The sequence below is a fragment of the Narcine bancroftii genome, chromosome 3 (genome assembly GCF_036971445.1).
Source record: "Narcine bancroftii isolate sNarBan1 chromosome 3, sNarBan1.hap1, whole genome shotgun sequence".
Taxonomy (NCBI): domain Eukaryota; kingdom Metazoa; phylum Chordata; class Chondrichthyes; order Torpediniformes; family Narcinidae; genus Narcine; species Narcine bancroftii.
The window spans coordinates 359,137,715-359,158,610 of NC_091471.1; the positions used below are offsets into that span (position 1 = coordinate 359,137,715).

The 20,896-nt window shown below is 39.6% G+C and overlaps 2 long non-coding RNA genes across 3 annotated transcripts in view; one reads left to right on the forward strand and one right to left on the reverse strand.

The window, feature by feature from the left end:
* Positions 1-9,365, reverse strand: part of LOC138756633 (uncharacterized) — a 37,348-nt gene extending 27,983 nt beyond the window's left edge. Inside the window, exons 1-3 of one of the 2 annotated variants that reach the window (XR_011353207.1) lie at positions 9,314-9,360; positions 9,057-9,124; positions 4,829-4,983 (exon numbers count right to left, since the gene is read on the reverse strand). This is a non-coding gene — a long non-coding RNA (uncharacterized lncRNA). Of the gene's footprint in view, positions 1-4,828; positions 4,984-9,056; positions 9,125-9,313 lie in introns of both variants that reach the window. The other variant, XR_011353206.1, reaches the window with a different exon arrangement.
* LOC138756634 (uncharacterized) overlaps positions 1-20,896 on the forward strand; it is a 153,370-nt gene that overhangs the window by 82,046 nt on the left and 50,428 nt on the right. The window lies entirely within an intron of this gene.

The window sequence follows — 20,896 nt, forward strand, 5'->3', positions numbered from 1 at the left end:
GGGGGCGGGGTAGAGAAATACTACTTCATGCAGAAGAGCAATGATGTTTTCCAACTCCCTTCCTGTGGGAAAAGCTGAAACAGGCTTTCAAATGCAGTGGAAGAAAATAAGCATGGGATTGACTGACTGGATTGCTCTTTCGACAGCTGCCATGGAAAATGTGGGCTGAATGGACACTTGATTGGTAGCAATGAGGAAGAACATTGGGAATGGGGTTAAGGTCGAAGAGCTGACAGCGTGACTGGGGAAGAAACTTGCAATGAGAAAGGCACAATCTCTCAGCCATTTCTCCAGAATTGAGGGAGCACTATCAAAAATTATACTTTAATTTCAAATGCAATACCCAGTCAATACCTGCAGAGTACATTCTCTGTACATGATTATCTTCTTGGAGCTGTGAAAACTAAGCAGTTGGAATTAAATCTACAATCAGTAAGTATTGTTGCACAATTCACAAATGGTTTCTTAAGGCATATTGCCAGTGGTTTTTGTAGCTTTGCCCCTTCTATTGAGTATCAAGCTTCAAGTAACATGTTTTTTATGTTATAAAGAGCCTCCAATATGCTGGCATTGGTGGATCACACTGAAAAACCTGAAATTTTCCATATCAGTGCCTTTTATACAGCGTACCAGCATTCCGCGAACAAAAGGGATGGGTTATGTAACTGAACAGCGCTAGCGTCTGCATCTAATGTCACATATAACCTACCATACTTGACAGCAAGACCCACTTGCTTTTAGCAAAACATGGCTCAAAGATATTCCCCCAGTTTTATATGTCAGGTTGAAATTAGGATGATAAAGGAGAGTAACACCAACAGTAACACCAAACCCTGTTGGTCCCCATATTGGTCATTGTTATGTTGAGAAAGTGTCAGGTTCGGGAGAGACAAGTCTAGACACAAGGGTTTGCTTTCAAACATTACTTTTATTAACACACAATTAATAGAAGAGTGTGGAAAAATATGTGCAGAAATGAACAAGACATATGCACACAATGTATAAAAGGACCGTGGAAGAATCTACTGCAAGTATTGATCGAAAGAAATGGATTTCAAACATTTTCTTTCTATTCACATACCATCTTAAGTAATTTACTAATCACCACGACCTATCTTTGGGGGCTGGTGGCAGGCTGTCAGTGGGGGAGCGGGTGGTAGGCTTCAGACTGTTCCAACTGAGGACAAGCCAACAGACCAGCTTTCTCACAATCTGGAAGACCTAGTGTCAAATCCAGGGTTCGGGATAGGGTTCAGGTTAGTTTGTCAATATCTGGGCAGCAGGATAATCATCCTTCTTGTGTTTACTGGTCTTCTCTTTCAGAGGTTCTGTGTTCACTATGACATTTGGTTGGCCAATGCTTTCATTACCCTGTGACTGTTTCTACCTCTTAGTGGGATCAGGGCCTTATTTCCTTTCTGGTACTTATGCATTTTGATAGGGCCTGCTGTAAGTTTATTGTCTGCATAGTGGGTGACCTTATATTCACACCTAAGGGTTAGGGTTAGGTGTGCGAGTTGGGATAGGGCTAAGTGTTGGGTTCAGGTTAGGATTAGGCATGAGGTTCAGGTTAGGGTTAGGTGTGGAGTTCAAGTTAGGGTTAGGGTTGGGGTTTCAGGGTAAAGTTTGGTTAGGGTTAGGGTGGGCACAGCAACAGAGACCAGGCAGTGGACCGTCGGGGCAGACCGGGACAGGAGACCGTGGGAGAGAGGAGGCCGCGCTAAAAAAATTATAGTACACAATCTACTAAGAAAATTAGAACACACAATACACATCATGCCCTAAGTTGGTCCTGGAATGTCTGCAGAGCAGTTTACACTGCAGGCGGTTCACGAAAATGGGTAGGGACAGCGGGACAAAAAAGACGGGTCTTGAATGACAGTTTCGTGCTTTTTACACAGGACACATTCCAAAAAAAATGGAATAATATCCTGGAACGAAGTGGATGTGTAAAAATCATAAAAGATTTGGGCTATCCTCGAATTTTACTTCAATCGCAGTGTTTTACTACAAAAACTGTGAAACCTCTCCGAGGGATGCCTACCTTGAAGAAATTCTCCTTTACTCTCTGACGGGAGTTCTGTGGGATTCTCTCTCACTGCCTCCCCCCCCCCCCCCCCCCATTTGTAATCCCTGGTGCTCCCAGGCCTTATGACCATGTACGCACCCAGACAAGCTTCCATAGCATGTTGTCTTCCTCTTTAGGTTCATACTTTGATGAAGGGCTCAAACCCCAAATATTGGTTACATATCTTTGTCTTTGCTTTTTAAAGTACACTGTTTGAACTGCCGAGTTTCTCCAGCATTCTGTTTTTGCTCTAGTATTGGCCTATCATTTCCTTGGAATCATTGCTCTGATCATGGTACAAAGGCAGCACATATTGCCCTTCCTTTATTACCACTGGGTCTACGCCCCAGATCTCCCTGCTCACTGGTACTCGAATATTTCCTAGAAGGACTGTGATGGTTTAAGAAGATGGCTTGCAATCATTTTCACAATTGCAATTAGGAGTAAGCCCACACCTTATACATGAGAAAAGTGCAATAATCATAGAGGTTCTAATAGAGAAGTGGATACGATTCAATCATAATCTTCAAATGAAGATTTGATGGATACTCAAAGGTGCAAAATTAGTTGAAGGGATTTCGGGAAGGATTGACACCAATAGGACTAATCTTAAAATCTCTATACTATTTCATGCTGTTCTGAGATTTAAATTTCCACCCACTTTAAGTGTACAGAATATTTCAGGGCTAGAGAGATTTTTTTGGAAGGACTTCCATTTTGTTCAATCTGCCACCTTAAACATTCATTTCTAGGCATTTGCAGTGTTTCATATTTCTGTTGTGAAATAGAACTAAAACCATTAATCTTCTCAGGTCTTTACTACTATTTAGATCAAGCTTTATCTGCATCTCAACTCTTAATTTTTCATTTGCCTTAAAGATTGACGCACCCTGATCTTGAACATTTCAATTCCCTTCATAAAGAGATTATGTAAAGGTTATCAGTCATTGTGTAATTCAGTAAAGGACTTTTACCTTAACCTCCCCTACAGAGAAGAGGTGAAAAAAATCTCGCCAAATGGTCCAAAACTCTCAATGTGGACAAGACGAAGGAGATAATCATGGACTTCAGGAGAGCCAGGAACGATTACCCTCCACTACACTCTTTGGTAGAGAGAGTGGATAGCACCATGTTCCTTGGAGTTCTCTTAACTAGTGACCTATCCTGGATACTCAACATCTCCTCTTTTGTTGAGAAGGTTTAACAGTGACTGCACTTCCTGAGAAGGCTGAAGCGGGCAAGGCTACTGGCCACCATTATATCAACCTTCTATAGGAGCTCTATCAAGAGCATCCTGGTCGGTTGCATCACAGCATGGTACAGTTGTTGCAAAGAAATGTATTGGAGATCAATCCACAGGACTATAAGAGTGGCGGAGAGGATTACCGAAGTCGCCTTCCACCCCATCGATGTGATCTATTGGGATCGTTGTCTGAAGAGGGTGCACAAAATTAATGAGGACCCCTTCTACCCCATCTTTCAGCTGTTCCCATCAGGGAAGAGATACAGGAGGATCAGAGCCAGCACCACCTGAGTGAGGAACATTATCTTCCCACAGGCAGTGAAAATGCTGAAGGACCATATGAACTGCTCACACAAACCATCAAGACTCATTCATGGAGCCATATTTATTCTTTTATGTGAAATACTTGTCCTGCATATGTATTGTCTGTCTCTATGTATGTGATGTCTGCCTGTGTGTCTGCGTGTTTTGCACCGAGGACTGGAGAATGTTGTTTCATTATGTTGTGCAATAAACTTGATGACTTGAACTCCTGACTGCTCAGGGATTGGGTCCATCTGGAATTTCATATTTTCTGAATTCCTGGGCAGTACTTTTAAAATTCAAATTTAAGGAGAATAAAGAAGAGATGAACAGGTAAATTTTGATCGTTTATTAATGAAACATTTTTTCATATAAAATACAAAGTACAAAAAAAATTCATTCATTTTCACTACTTCTTTGCATCTGTGGCATGCAAAAACCCACTTAATTTAAAAAGTTTGCATGTTTTCAAGAAGTCTGCATTCTTGGATGGCCCCGATTTCTGGCATCTGGAATTTTGGACTTTTACTGTAACCCCAGTGAATGTCTCATGTTAATAGCACTGGCAGCTGGTAATCTGCCCATCTATCCATCCCATAGTCCAGTCATTGGTGATCTTCTTGGCTCGGAGCCTGATGTACCAGCTGTGGATTGTCATGTGCCTGGAGGAGTGTGGCCTCATGAATATTAGCCATCAGCATGGCACTGTCCATTTATTTATCTGAACCTTCAACGAGCATAAAGAGTTTGGACAAATGGCAGATTTCGACACTTTAAGTTCCCCAGAGTATGACCATGATTAGTGGAGGTGTCCAAAGGCAATTACACATTGGCTCATCATAAATCTGTCAGCTGGCAATGACTTCTTGAATTTATGGTGAGTGGTGACATTGTCATTTGCAATCTCACTGACACTCCACAGTCCATAAACTCTCATCAATTCACTCCCCACACAAACAGGCATTAGGGAGATATCTTACAAATATTTGTTTTTAAAGTATTCATTATCAGAATAAAGATTTGTGGATGGAAGAATATACAAATTAATACCAAACACAGGTTCATTTTTAAAATAGTAATGAGAGTAATTGAATGAGTTGTCAATCAAACATACATATGGAAAGATGAGAAAGCATAGTGAAAAATTAGAACATTTTATAAAGGATAAAAGATGTTCAATGTTTCTATCCAAAAAATGGCCTTCACATTCTCACCTTAGAACTAGGTGCTGCGGATATGATACGTTTCACATCGATTTATTTCATTCAATCCTTCTTCTCACAAGAAAAGTATTATTGAAATTTATTTAATTATGTCGGTCTCTTTATGAGTTGTTTATGTAGGCTTGCCTGCCTTAATACTTGGCTCACTGCAAATGTTAAAAAATATCATAATTGTCAAAATATTAAATGCCATAAAATTTTCACATGCTACTTCAATATTATTCTATTCTTGGCAGGGGCATTGTTGATATTTTGTGCCAAACTATTAAAGTTTACAATCATTTCCATTACTTGATGGAACAATGAGATGGAGATTTTATTGTTTGAGATCAAGGGTAGCTTTTGTGATTCAGAAAGAACACATTTCTTCCAGAATTGACTTTTGCCAGCAGGATTTTGAAATGAGAGACTCCTAACGATGGTTTGCAATTTACCACCAAATGACCAAGCTGGCTTTGTATAGTTTTCAAAGTGGACCTTGTGACCCTCAGATATAAAAGGCTTCATCATACCTTGATGAAGTGCTCAAGCCTGAAACATTGGTTATATATTGATATGTTTGTGATATAAAGTACATTGGTTGACCTGCTGAGTTCCTCCAACATTCTATTTTTAACCATTAAAATATAACACATTTCCTTTCAACGTTATATTCAGATTGTTTATTGTTCTTGCACAAAATCGGTCATCGGACTCTTTGAGTCTGTATCAGATTTGCAAAAGTTCTACACCGTACATGCAATTATATCTCTCTGTAGAGATATTCAGAGTTTTTCAAACTTTTCGTTTCCACTGACATGCTACCTTAAGTAATCCCTTACTTATCAGAGAGCACCTATGGCAGAGGGATTATTTGAGGTGGTATGTGAATGGAAAGAACAATTTGAAAACCACTGGTTCATGACACCTATTGTACTGATTTTGATGTTTAAATAACATTCCTTGCTTGTTGCATATGTTATAAATAATGAATAACACTGGACAGCATTTTTTAAAAGGTTTGCTTCCTGTAAAAAATTGAGGATTATGATAGACAACTTCAAGCTGAACATAAAGATAATTTCAGCATTGCTGTATCACATAGTAAGTTGGGGAAATATTAACTTTTGTTGAATTTAGCAAAATGATACTGATACATTGTATTAGTTCAATTACCTAAAAATGTTTTGCCACTGCTTTTCATTTGTACTCAGCATCTGATGCCCCTTGTGTCAGTATCCAACAATAGTCGGTCAGCTTTGATGGATTCCAGTTGCCCTGATACCGCTTTTCCATGATCGCAATATCTTAGTGAAACCTTTCACCACGTTCGTCACTGACGGCACCAGGATCAGCGGGGAAGACGTCCAAGTGCGAATGCAGAAAAATTTCAATGACACGTTGCACTTCGTGCTTTTGTCTGCATGAAGTAGACTTAAAATATGACAGGAAATCATAAAAATAAGTTATACCGTATGTAGAAAATAGGACGTGATAGGAAATTTTGTGATTAGCAGCTCATAATCCATAAATTACTCTTAAAAGTGCTCAGGAAGCAAAATCTTCCATGTCTAGTGCACTTTTTCCAAAATATTTTGGATTTCTGCATGTAAAGGGATTCCACGGTCTTCAAAATGTTAGTAAGTTCCTTTGCGAATCTTCAGTGCATTGTTTTGAAGATGAAATGCAAGGATTCAGCTCCTGTTTATATCATTATCACAGGTTCCCAAGCTGCATGGAGTTTGATTGAAATACCCAACAAAATAACAAACAGTGCAGCTGATAAGAGCTGGAAGGATTTAAGGTCCAGTCCAAGCTGAGAGAGTATGAAGCTGTCACTGTTTCGGCATAATTCAGACAGTTTAAATAAACATCTTGAAGTGCATTTAATGCCGCTTCATAGCAGGGTCAAGTATTTTGTTAAGTTTAACAAGATGGCCTACACAAGTGGTGTTGGATCTTAAAAGCTCCTGATTGACGTCAGCATAATTCATGCCAGCACTATAGATAGTATTTTAAAACCAATAAACTTGATAATATAAACACTGCCTGTTTCAAATCTTGAGGACTGAAGTTCTGTTTTTAGTCGACTCAAGACTGCGATTGACACTGAATGATTAAACTACAAGTATCTCTTTAAGAAACAAAAAGAAAAACTCTGAAGTTAAGGATCAAGCAACATTTTTCGAAGTTTAAAAGCTAGAGACTGCAGAGCTATTTTCCTTCTTTCACACACTCCATTCAAACTGGAAGGGCAGCAGAAGGATGGAACAGTTGCATTTTCCAACTCATTCCCTGCACATATAGGTTGACTTGGAGATCAGAGCACAGGTATTACAGTATAAAGAACATTAAGAAACACAGTGCAGCACTTTGATGGAATAATTGATGACTGTTTCAGAGTTTGCACATTTTGTGATTAAATGTGCAAACCTTAAGTTATTGTATGATTTACTCCAATCCAATATTGACGTCCATGAAAGCATTTGATGGTCTGTAATCATTAGTTTCCCCAAAAAGCATGTTAGAAACATATTAGTTTCATGTGCAAGTGGTAATTTAATTGTATGATAAAAATCCTGATCACTGTTGCGCCATGAAAACGTAACTTTAAAAGTACAGAATAACACTCCTTCAAAATGTAGTTATTTTTAGACTTCTATTTTTTTTTCCTTTTAACATCTCTTTTGTTATCTCTTGTTCAACTCAATCTTTCGTTCCTTTTTACTTTGCCTTCTGCATATGATTTTACAATTCTAAACTCTATTTCCTCTTTATTTGTCAATCTGATTAAGGGTGGGGTGGAGGTGGTAAACAAACATGTCCATTTGATAATCATTCCTGAACTAACAACTTTAGTTCCATTTAAAATTATAAGGCTCATGTACAATTTGTCTGTGTTGATGGGATCATATTTTTGAAATGTATATTTCTAGTTTCATAGTTCGTCAAAGATATTCAACCCATTTGTCCAATATATGGTGAAATTTTGTTAGTGTGTCTTATTAGAGATTGAAATAAGCATTTACTACACTTCAGCTTGAGCGAAAATATATTCCTTTGCAAAAGTATCAAGAAGGTAAGAAATTGGAGGTGAAGGCCTATGACCCCATGAGCATGCTTCACCATTCAATAAAGCCTATGATCTAGGGTTTAATCTCCAGTTTCTTGACATACTTATAACTCTTTACTCCCCTGTGGTCCAGAGCTTAATGACTCAGCATTCACAGCTCTCTAGACTGGGAGTTCAATAGATTTACAAACATTTGAGGTCAGAGAAGAAATTCTACTTCACACAAGTCTGAAAAGACTCATTCCAAAATTGGATGAACGCTGCGAGGATGAGGTGGAGTTCATGTTATATTGAACAAGATGAGTCTCAATGATCAGTGCTGAGGGGTCTTTATTTATTTATGACTTGCTTGAAGAAACCAAATGTAACATGTCAAAGATTTTAATCGTGCAAAAGTAGGTGGAAAAATGAGCTATGAAGAGAATGCTATGAATTTGGATGCACGCACGTGCTCCTAAACATCCACTCACTCACCCATCCACACACATGTGCGCACGCACACAGCCTTTGTCGGTCTTTCTACCTATATAGTATGTTATTGAAATTGTCCTATTAGAAGAGATGACATACATTGTGTTTTGGGGAAGGTAGATTTGAAAAGCAGAAGAGGCTCAACAAAACATTGAGCCCAGTGCTTCTCAAGCTTTTTCTTTCCACTCACTTTAAGTTTTCACTAGGCCATAGGTGCTCTGTGATTAGTAAAGGATTGCTTATGTGACTGGAAAGAAAAAGTTTGAAAACCACTGTTTTAATCGTACCTAATTGACTTGCTTATGTGCATGGTTTCATAACTCTAAAGGAAATGGACCAATGACAATTTTTCTCGAGCAAAATATTTCAGTCACAATTGAGTCTAGAGCAGTGATTCTTAACCTTCCCTTCCCCACTCACATCCCACCTTAAGCAATTCCTTACTAATCTCAGAGCACCTATGGAATAGGGATTGGTAAAAGTGAGTGGAAAGAAAAAGGTCAAGAACCACTGATTTAGCCCTTTCCATCTTAAATTCTTTTGTTCTTATATTCCCTTCAAACTGGAGCTTGTTCATACACTATTTCACAATATTTAATATAATAAGCTATTTATTCCTACATTTTACACACTACAATCTTTACTAATTCTTTGCATGTATAAAGTGGTATTTTATCCTTTCTACAAAAAGTTGACCTGAAAATCATTTCCATTCAAAATATCAAGTGTAGTTCTGTCAGTAGGCTCGATTTCTCCTCTGCTAGCTAGACGACAGAAGGCAACAGAAAGAATTTTAGAGGTAAGGCATTGTTTCAGATAACTTCTAGACATGTATTTTAAATGTTAAAAATAAGACCTGAACACTCTTGCAGCTCGTTATGCTCATAGATTCTCTCCACCCAGGTCCAAAAACAAACTTACTTTTATGTTCAGACATAATAATTCAAACTCACCTGAACTGCAGGCACCTAGCAAGGCAGTTTATTAATGTAATCAGTCGTGCTTTGTCAGGTAATGTAATTTTATAATTTACTACCTTTTATTACATCACAATTGGCAGCAAATGTAAAATATCAGAGAAGGTGGTTTTTATAATGACATTATTTTGACCACAGGGGAATGAGCTATTAAAACATTATTGGCTTATTAACAGGAAATGTGTAATCCATCAGTTTAACAACTGTGTTTGCTGCTATGATTCTTTGTCAGTGTGGGGATGTTGGGGTGGGGAACATAACATGAATACATTCCATAAATTTGACTGGCTGACTAGGTTCAGTAAAGTACATTCAACTGAGTCATTGGCCTCATACATACATTATTTTCTGATTTTACATGAACGATATTTCAGGGCAAACATGGCACAAAGTTAACAATGAACGAAGTGACGCCATAAAATAAAAAAAAGCACTGTTTAATAATCGGCCACACAGAAGCTGGTTGTATTATGATGTCTAGCCTTGCCTGGCATGCTTCTGGTTCTGATTGAGGGGGAAGCTTGTGGTCTTGAAAACTAGCTTCCATCCAAGCAATGCCCAACTGAGTCCATTAGCTGTCGAGTCGTACCCTTCGACCTGTGACTCTTCAGTTTCGTTTCCGTTTTTGGCGTTGGTCTGAGGATTTAAGCTCTTTTGCAGCCCTTGTAAGAATGTCGAGGTAAATGACCCGTGAACCCAAGATTTCAAGAAAGTCACGGAAAGCTTCACCTCCAATTCTGCCCCACTGGAAATTCAGATTACACTGGACACTTTTGGGTATATTTTATAGATTTTGGGCTGCTGATCACAAAAATCTCCTTAAAACTTTCCTATTTTTGTGATTTCCTGTCATATTTTATCTACTACTTGGAGGGGAGAGCACCCAGGAACATCAGGTGCTGTAAGTTTCTGTGAGGGGCGCTGGAGAAAGGGGCGACTCTGTCTGCCTTACGATAGACAAAAGTTGAAGAATTTTATGGATGTTACATTCTAACCATGACGATAATGGAACCTTTACCTTTACTACAAGGATACAAAGGCACTGATTTAGCCCTTTCCATCTTTTGATGAAATGATTTTCAGGTCAACTTTTTGTCACTAAAACGTCATTTCCTGCACTCGCACTAAGACGTCTTCCCCGCTGATCTTGGTGCCATCAGTGACGAACACGGTGAAAGGTTGCGACAATGGAAAAGCGGTATCAGGGCAATTGGAATCCATCAATGCTGGCTATTGTTGGACACTGACACGAGGGGTATCAAATGTTGAGTAAAATCAAAAATCAGCAGAAAATTATTTAACTAACATAATGGGCCAGCATCATGAGGTGATTTTTTTAGACATGCTAAATTTAATGAAAGTCACTTTAATTTTTCTCCATCTTCCTCGATGATTCAGCAAATCTGAAATTGCTTTTGTGTTCAGCTCAAAATTGTCTATCATAATCCCCTTTTATTTTAGGAAGCAAAACTTCTGAAAAAAACGTATTTTCCAGCGTTATTATTCTGTCCTTCCTTTCAGTCACTTTGCGTAAGGTTGCACTAATTTGTGTCTCTGGGACACCTATCTATTAGTGCCTGTTGAATACCGTTTGGCTTCAGAACTGTCTGATTCTCATCCCAGCGACAATAGGGAACCAAGAGCCTTGGAATCATTGACTTGTTATGGCCTTGGAGACCATTCGTCCATAGAGTTTGTGCTGACTCCTTATAGATCAATACAGCTCTTTCTCTTTCACCTGACAAATGATTATTTCTCAAGAATATACCCAATTCTGATTTGAACATTGACCTGTACAAAATATTTGGGAAAAGAAGGGCAAGGGCTTTCCAGGTTGACTTGTTTTCTTACAGGAAGTACGCAAGGTTTTATTCCTTGACAAGTACGTGGGCTTTCTGCTCTTTGAGGTGCTTGTCCAATCAAGGGTTTGACGAATGCCTTTTTTGTTTTCAACTGGGGTCATCAATCTCCTTTATAAATTCTACAAATAGATCTCAAGTAATTTGAACCCTGCGTCAATAATATGGCCCTCCACTAATGGAGCCCTCTTCAACTAAGTAGGTAGTTCTGTCCAGATCTTTCTTCAGACAAGTATGCAGGATCTGCAAGGGCTCATCTGATTCCTCGAAGGGGGAGGATGGGAGAGGTCTATTATTACCTCAAGGACTCCTCCACATACCTCTCATTCCAAGCACTCAATGATCCTTCACCACTTTCACATGTTATCCATACATACTGGAAGGGCTATGGCTGCAACTCCCAGCTGAAGTGCTCTAGTTATGCTATCCAATTTAGTGGCTTGAGTGGAGGGGAAGACAAAGATAACACAGAGCTTGCATTGATAGAATATTTCACATCACGCATGAAAGCTGTCTCGATGGGTTACTGTCCATGCAGCAAAGTAGAATATCACAGAACTTGTCCTTTGTAACTGAGCTCACCAGTTGTTGAATGCCCCAGTAGACTGTGAAAATTAATGAAATATCTTTGTTTGACATAGAATTTCTATCTGTATTCATTTCGATGCTTTTGAAATTAGCCCAAGTCTATTGATCGTTCGTCAAAACCCACCTGTATTCTCAAGTAGATATGAAAACATCTCCTGGTGCCATTTCATGGACAGGTTTCTCTCAATATCAGGGCCAATATTTATCCCTCAATATTCAACTTGTCATCTTTTCATTAATGTTTGATTATTTTCATTATTACTCAATTCAAGATTGCTATGAGTAGATTGGTTGCATGTAAACCATATTATGACAGTAACTTCCTTTTGGAATTAGTGTACTGTTGTGAAACACTTTGGGATTAAGCGAATGTGGTGAATGAGGCCTTTACATTTGTCCCATACACTCTTGCTGGTGACAATGATCTGAGCAAAGCTTCAGAATAATTCTGGATGATTTTGGAAAATTATTTGCGGAAACTTCCAGAAATGCTTGGACTTCTTGAGCTTTGGTGAGCTAGTTACATCTTGCATGTTAGAGAATCAGCGAACAGCCTGGATTCTTTCACACAATCAGAATCAGGATTTATTGTCGTGAACAAGCCATGAAATTCGATGTTTTACAGCAACATTACAGGGCAAACATTCATATTATAACCATCTCACAACATTACTATAAAAAATAAAATAAAATGATAATAAAAAAAAAAGAGGGCATGAAAAGTAAGGCAGTGTTTTTGGTTCATTGATTATCCTGGAATCTGATGGCAGTGGGGAAGAAGCTGGGCTAATGCCGTTGAGTGCTCGTCTTTAGGCTCCTGTACCTTTTCCCCAATGATAGCAGAGTAAAGAGGGCATGGCCTGGGTGGGGGGGGGGGGGGTCCTTGAGGATAGAGGCTACTTGTATCAGAATCCATTTCAGGATCTCTGTCTCCATCCCAGGAGACAAGCTTTCCACCGACATATTTTACAAACCCACCAACTCCCACAAGTACTCGACTATACTTCTTCACACCCACTCACCTACAAGGATTATATTCCCTTCTCGCTATTTCCCCTTCTCTGTCACATCTGTTCCCAAGATGAAGTCTCCTGATCTAGATCATCTAAAATGTCATTCTTCTTCCACAAATGTGGCTTCCTCTCTACCATCATCAACTCAGCCCTCACCCACATCTCCTCCATTTCCTGCTCATCTGCCCTGGCCTCCTCTGCCTCCAAACTCAACAAACATAAGATTCCAATCATCCTTACCTATCATCCCACCAGCATCCGCATCCAACACATTATCCTTCATAATTTCTGGCACTTACAACGTGATCCTACCACCAGTCACATCCTCTTTCCTCCCCTCTCTGCCTTCTGTAGGGATCGCTCCCTCTGTGAATCCCTCATGCACTCATCCCTCCCAACCAATCACCCCCTCCCACCTTCCATTCTCGCCGCAGGAAGTGCCACACTTGCGCCCACACCTCCTCCCTCACCACAGGAAGGGGCCCCCAACAGTCCTTTCAAGTGAAGCCACACTACACTTGTGCATCCATGGGAGAGATCTACTGCATCCGATGCACTCTTTATTGGCCTTTTCTACGTCAGAGAGACTGGGCGCGGACTGGGTCATGGCTTCACTGAGCAGCTTTGCTCTGTCCGCATCAGTGACAGGGATCTCCCAGAGGCCCATTTCAATTTTGCATCCCATTCCCATGCTTACAGGTCTGTCCATGTCCTCATATACCTGTATATTGGAGGAGCAATACTTGATTTTCCATATGGGTACTCTCCAGCCTGATGGCATTAACATTAGCTTTTCTGGTTTCTGCAATCTACTTTCCATTCTCCCTCCCTTCCTTTTCCCTGTCTTCTTTTCCTCAGCTCTACACCCCATTCTCTTTCTATTTACTGAACCATCCCTCCTCCTCCTTTTTGCTGCTGTGTCCTCCCTCCCTTCTTCTGCTTTTGGGTCTGCTCATTGCTCCACCTTTTATTTCGGACACGTGTTGACATTTTTCTATACCTTGACTAAGAGCTCAATCCTGAAATATTGGTTATGTGACTTTATCTCTGTTCTATCAAGTACACTGTTGGACCCTGCTGAGATTTTCCAGCATTGTGTTTTATTTTTTCAATTTTAAACTTGAGCATTTTTTTACCTAGTATTTTATTCTTATTTATTTTAACTTTTAAAATGTATTGCCCTCAATTGTTTTTCCTGTTGCCTGTGATGGCCAGTTGCTTGAATTCTGCATACCAGGGGCTTCACTGAATTTCAGGAACATTACCTTGGTTGTTTATCAAGACTTAATGTATCCTTTACATTTTTAGTCGTGTGCTGCTCAGTTTTGAAGAAATGACTAATAGTTCCCAGAAAATAGACATGATTTCAACTAAATTATTCAAGTTTTTTTTAGATATTTAAATTAACATGAAGAGTGGAGATTCAGAGTTTAACTCTATTTTTTAAAACATTCAAAGACAGATTTACACAGGTAAATAACAATGTTAAGACACCTGTAATAGCCCTTTTGAAAAGTCTGATAGAAAAATTTACTGTTTAGCAAATCTACTGAAAAAGGGCACAACTGATAAAATAATTTAGGACATTTGTTAAGCTCTAGCTTGGATCACTCAAACAGATGAAAATGAAGCAGACTTTTGGCAGATAATAAACAGATCATTATGAAATGACACTTGAATAGATCCAGACGCATAGTCATCTGATTGCTACAACCCAAGCAGAAGATACTGTCACCCATCAATTGGGTTCAGAAAGGTTTATAAGAGATAGTGGGTAAAGGGATCAAAGGCAGGCATAATTGAGATTTTGGTATGTGCAGGCAGCAAGAATGGTCGAACACATGGATGTCACACATATCATAAAATGATTCCCACTCAGAGGGGTTTTTCCCAACTTTTTTTCCCCTGATCCCATTGTTCCAAGCTCCCCCACTTTTACTGCTCTACTCTCCCAGCAGGAGCACGTCTCTTCAATTGTGATTCCCAAAATCATCCCCATTGTACTTCCCCGATGGAGACAAATTTCCCCTTTCCAGGGGGTTCAGAGTAGTTGAATGACAGAAAACTTTTTAACCTGTGACTGACCTTTCCTTAATGTTGGTGATCTGAGACACATGGTAACATAAATACTTGACTTGCTTTTCTTAGACTGGAATGAAGTAACTGGCTACCTCTGATATCATATTCTGATTGTTTTAGCACAAGTCACATAAACAATTCCCAGTTGCCCAAATTTTTCAAACAAAAAGCAATAGGTACAAATCCCATATCACTTAATATTATGATAAATTGCATTTCCAGTCCCAAATTTGACATAACACATCACTCTAAAAATGCCGATTCTTTCAAAAAATATAAACAAAGACTTCCCAATCATTTGTAAAGTCACTCTCCCACCTCCTCCCTGTATTCCACTCTAATTCTTCCGTTTCCTGGTGTCTCAGTTGCTTTCTGTACAATAAGTCAAGGAAACACATGCTGTGTAAATCATGAGAACAGGAAATGCTTTTCAGAATCAAACTCTGTTCCTTCATGTAAAAAAGAAGAATGAGGCACTCCAATTATATGTTTACGTGGCATCAGTTAAACAGTACTTACTGACAAGTTGTTCATTTATCCAATAAAACTTGGAGAGGGGAGAGATGTACATCAATTCTGGATATGATAGAATGATAGAGCTGAAATGTTATGGTGATATTCTTGGGGACGATTATAGAGCCTAGTACATGAAATGGGTGGCAGGGTTGGCGCAGTAGTTAGCGTGACAATGTTAGAGTGCCAGCGACCCAGGTTTGAATCAGATGCTATCTGGAAGGTGTTCACCCCAGGACACCTCAAGGTGCTCTGGTTTGCTTCCACTCTTCACGAATTTACAGGGTTGCAGGTTAATTGGGAGGCCCAAGTTTAAAATGGCAGAATCAGCTTCTCCTGTGTTATGAAAAAAATCTTCAGCAGTGGGAAATGCTTCTAGACTAGAATTGAAAGGTCCAATCTTTTCAAAATTTTAAATAATGTCTTTTCTGCCTGTGCAAAGTAAATTGTAGTTTTAATTACTATTCCAACTGGTCTGGAAGTCCAGCAAGATTTATGTTGTCCTTCAGCTTCATTTGATGCTGAATTACTTAGACTAGAAAGAGGGCCATAAAGAATAATTATAAATATTATATACTGATATAAAGAATACTTATAAAGGATGAAACTGCACAGTCAGAGACCATAGGGGTAATTGCGTCTGTGGCTAACTTAAGTTGCCTCAGATGAGGATAGAGTATCAGACACACAAAGCATCTCAGGCTGTAATGTTGCTAACAATGCCACTGGAACATCTGCTTCTAAAAATCTGGGAGTGTACACCCATCATTCGATTTTCCACATCATGCTGGGAGCACCTTGCAGGAGCATTGATTAACAGTCAAGGCAGGAGGAGAAGCAGCTGAGTGTCAGCTCTACTGGAGGTAACTCGGCCATTCCACTTTAAGATTGTATTGTTCCATTAGCACGAGTTTGACAAGTTAAACCTGACATTATATCCTGTTTATAGAATCCAGTTCCTGCAGGATCAACTATGCTTCCCTCCCTGTCTTTTCATCACAAAGTAAGCCGTGGATTATAATCCTGACTTCATTTTTCCACTGAGGTTAGGTGAATACAAACCAGAGGACATGGCTTAAGGGTAAAAGGGGAAAAGTATAGGGGGAACAAGACTGGCAACTTCTTCACACAGAGAGTAATGGGAGAATGGAACAAGCTGCCAAATGAAGTGATGAATGCGGGCTCAATTTTCACATTTAACAAAAAATTGGACAGGTACATAGATGGAAGGGGTGTGGAGAGCAGGTCAGTGGGACTAGGCAGAATAGTCATTTAGCTCAGACTAGAAAGGCCAAAAGCCTGATTTTCCATGCTGTAATACTCTGTGGTTTTATGGTTCATTGACAGGACCCTGGCAAATTTCTATAGATGTGTGATGACCAACTGCATCATGGTCTGGTATGGAGACACCAATACCCCTAAGCATAAAGCCCTCCTAAAGCTAGTGGACAGCCAGGACATCACAGGCAAAACCCTCCCCGCTATCAAGAACATTGAGAGGGAATGCTACTGTTGGAGACTAGCTGCAATCATCAAGGATCCACACCACCCAGCACATGTTCGCACTCTTGCCATCAGGAAAGAGGAATAGGCGCCAGAAAATTTAGTCCACCAGATTCAGGAACAACTTCTACGCTTCCACCATCAGATTCCTCAATTAGGGACTTATTAAAAGACTCTTACTTGTGTAATTTATTGATTTTTTAAATTCTCTCTGTATTGTACAGTCAGTTTGTTTACATCTGTTATCTGGTTACATTTCTTTATTTGTTTACACGCATGCACTGCGTAAAGATTTTTTCTCTCTCTACCAATAAGTGGTAATACTGCCTCGCTCGCAGAAAAATAATCTCAGTGATGTCATGTATGTACTCTGACAATAAATCCAAAATCTGAATCTAAAATCCTGAACACAGGAGGGTTCTCCTCAATGCATTGTGCTACAGGCAGCTACATGGATAAGTGACCCATTAACCCACTCCTCACTGTCAGCCTGCAAGTGTCCTCATTACCAGTATTTAATTTTTCTGGTTTCCTTTAAAAATTTTATGGCTGAATTTGCTTCCGACATTCTTTAAAGGTAACCATTGAAAACTGAAGTCAATGTAACTACTGGGATGCAGTACTCAAAAATGCTGGAGAAACTCAGCCAGTCATTCAGCATCCATAGAAACCAAAAGGCATTCAATGTTTCGGGCCTAAGTGCTTCTTCAGATGTGGCAAAAATTAGGCAGGCTTCTGAATAAGATGATGAGAGTAGGGATGTGGGGTGGTGTCAGGGAAGGGGGAGGAGCTTGGTCTTACAAGTGATAGGTGGATGCAGTGGTTGGGGGGGAAGTAAAAGGAGCTGAGAGGTGATATAGGAGATGACAGAAGGCTGAGAGAGATGGCTCTCTAATAGGAGAAGGAAGGGAAGGGGGTATCTGACTTAGATGCAATGTTTACCTGAGTAAATGTGTCATAAGTTTCAAATGGGTGACTGTAACTAAGCTCAAAGGCCACTGAGGTGAAACCAGGTATCCTTATTCCCTGCATTTGCTGCAGAGCCAAGGCTAACAATCTGGAACTATGCACAAAAGTAATTTAACTGAAGCATTTTAAGGTCTGACACTTTTATAGGAAGCCAGGGATGAATATAAAACTGTGCTCTGCCTTTTAAACATCTACACACCTAAATCTAAACCTTCTTATTCTGTCACATAAAACATCTGCTCAACTGTGTTTTCCTCTTTCAATTTTAAATATTCTATTTACATTTGCAGACATTCACTAGGATTGATCAGAAAAGTCATTTCCTTACTTGGTTCATGGGCTTATTTTGAAATAAGTAGAAATATATTGCTATGAAGTCGTCCTTAATGATCTCTGCTTTCACACTTTATCTGCCTAACTTTCAGTAATTGCACTGAGAGCAGCTAAATGAGCCCATTCACACCACTATTGTTGGATCTGCTTCACTACAGATCTACAGTGTGGCATATGCTTTACTTCAGGTCCTTAGTGTTGGATATGTTTGATTACAGATGCACAGTGCTGGATATTTTTGACTACAGGTCCACAATTTTAGATATGTTTGTCTACAGGTTACAATCCTGGATATAGAAATATAGAACACTGCAGCACAAAAACAGGCCCTGTTAGTCCTTCTAGCCTGTGCTAAACCACTTTTTTTTTTGCTAATCCCACTGACCTGCATCCAGTCCATAGCCCTCCATTCCTCTCCCATCCATGTACCCGTCTAAGTTCTTCTTAAATGTTAAAAATGAGCCCGCATTCACCACCTCAGCAGGCAACTCATTTGACACTCCTACCAGCCTGTGTGAAGAAATCCCCCCTAATGTTCCCCCTAACCTGTTCAACCTTTCCACGTAACTCAGTTCTTGAGGTCCGGGCAACATCCTAGTAAACCTTCTCTGCACTCTTTTTATCTTATTGATCTCTTTCCTGTAGTTAGGTGACCAAAACTGCACACAATACTCCAAATTTGGCCTCACCCATGTCTTTTACAACTTTACCATAACATCCCAACTCCTATACTCAATACTTTGATTTATGAAGGCCAATATGCCAAAAGTCCTTCTCCCTTCCAGCCATTGTCGAATCTAGCTCACTACTTCACCATGAATACCAAGTGTCTGAGCCTTCTTGACTAAACTCCCATGCGGATCCTTGTCAAAGGCCTTACTAAAGTCCAAGTGGAGAACATCTACAGCCTTTCCTTCATCAACTTTCCTGATAACCTCCTTGAAAAACTCTATAAGATAGGATAAAGTGACCTACCATACACAAACCCATGCTGACTATCTCTAATCACTTTCTGACTATCCAAATAATCGTATATCCGATCTCTTATAACACTTTCTAATAATTAACATACTACTGTCGTTTGGCTCCCTGGCATATAATTTCCAGGGAGAAACAACTTCAACTTCCAATCCTCTGGCACTGCAAGTATTGCAAAGGACATTTTAAATATTTCTGTCAGAGCCACTTCAGTTTCTATACTAGTCTCCCTCAAGGCCCAAGGGAATATCTTGTCAGGCCCTGGGGATTTAAACATCATTATTTACTTTAAGACAGCAAGCATTTCCTCCTCTTTAATCTGTTTTAGGTTCCAGGATCTCACTGCTTGTTTTCCTTACTCCCACGATGCTATGCCCATTTCCTGAGTGAATACTGATGAAAAAAACATTTATGATCTCCCCCATCTCTTTTGGATCCATATAAAGCCAACCACTCTGATCTTCAAGGATCAAATTTTGTCCCTTACTATCCTTTTGCTCTTAATATGTGTAGAAATCCTTAGGATTTTCCTTCACATTGTCTGCAAAAGCAACCTCATATCTTATTTTAGTTCCTGATTTTTTTCTTGATAATTTTCTTGCAGTTTTTATACTTCTGAAGTATCTCATTTGCTCTATGTTCCTATACCTGCTATACACCTCTCTCTTCTTCTGAACCAGATCCCCAATATCCCATGAAAACAAGGTTCCCTATGCTTGGTAACCTTGCCTTTAATCCTGATGGGAACATACAAACTCTGTGCCTTTGAAGGTCCTCCTCTTACCTTGCACAACCTTTCCCAAAACAACTTATCTAATCCACGCATTCTAGATCCTTTCTCATTTCCTCAAAATTAGACTTTCTCCAATTTAGAATCTCAACCCAAGGCCAAGCCTATCTTTCTCCATAATTGAAATTAATGGCATTATGATCACCAGACCTAAAATGTTCAGCTGTCCTGTCTCGTTCCCTAATAGGAGATCCAGTATTGCACTCTCTCTAGTTGGTACCTCTATTTATTGATTTAGGAAACTTTCCTGAACACATTTGACAAACTCCAAGCCATCCAGCCTTTTTACAGTATGGGAGTCCCAGTTGATGTGTGGAAAAATAAGATCTACTATCACAACTTTGATTCCTGCAGCTGTTGGTATCTCTCTAGAGATTTGTTCCTCCAATTCTCGTTGACTGTTGGGCAATTTATAATACAACTCCATGAGTGTGGTCATACCTTTCCCATTTCTCAGTTCCACCCATATAGCCTCAGTAGACAAATTATCCGACCTGTCCTGCCTCAGCACAGCTGTGATATTTTCCCTGATGAGTAATGCCACTCTTCCCCCTTTCGAGCCCTCCCCCCCAACCCCCAGTTCTACTGCATCTAAAGCAATGGAAGCCTAGAATATATTTGACTACAGGTCTACAATGTTGGTTATGTTTGACCATAGGTTTACAATTTTGGATATGTTTGAATACAGATACACACTGTTGGTTATGTTTGACTACAGGTCTACACTGTTGGTTATGTTTGACTACAGGTCTACACTGTTGGTTATGTTTGACTACAGGTCTACAGAGTTGGTTATGTTTGACTACAGGTCTACAATGTTGGTTATGTTTGACTACAGGTCTACAGAGTTGGTTATGTTTGACTACAGGTCTACAATGTTGGTTATGTTTGACTACAGGTCTACAGAGTTGGTTATGTTTGACTACAGGTCTAC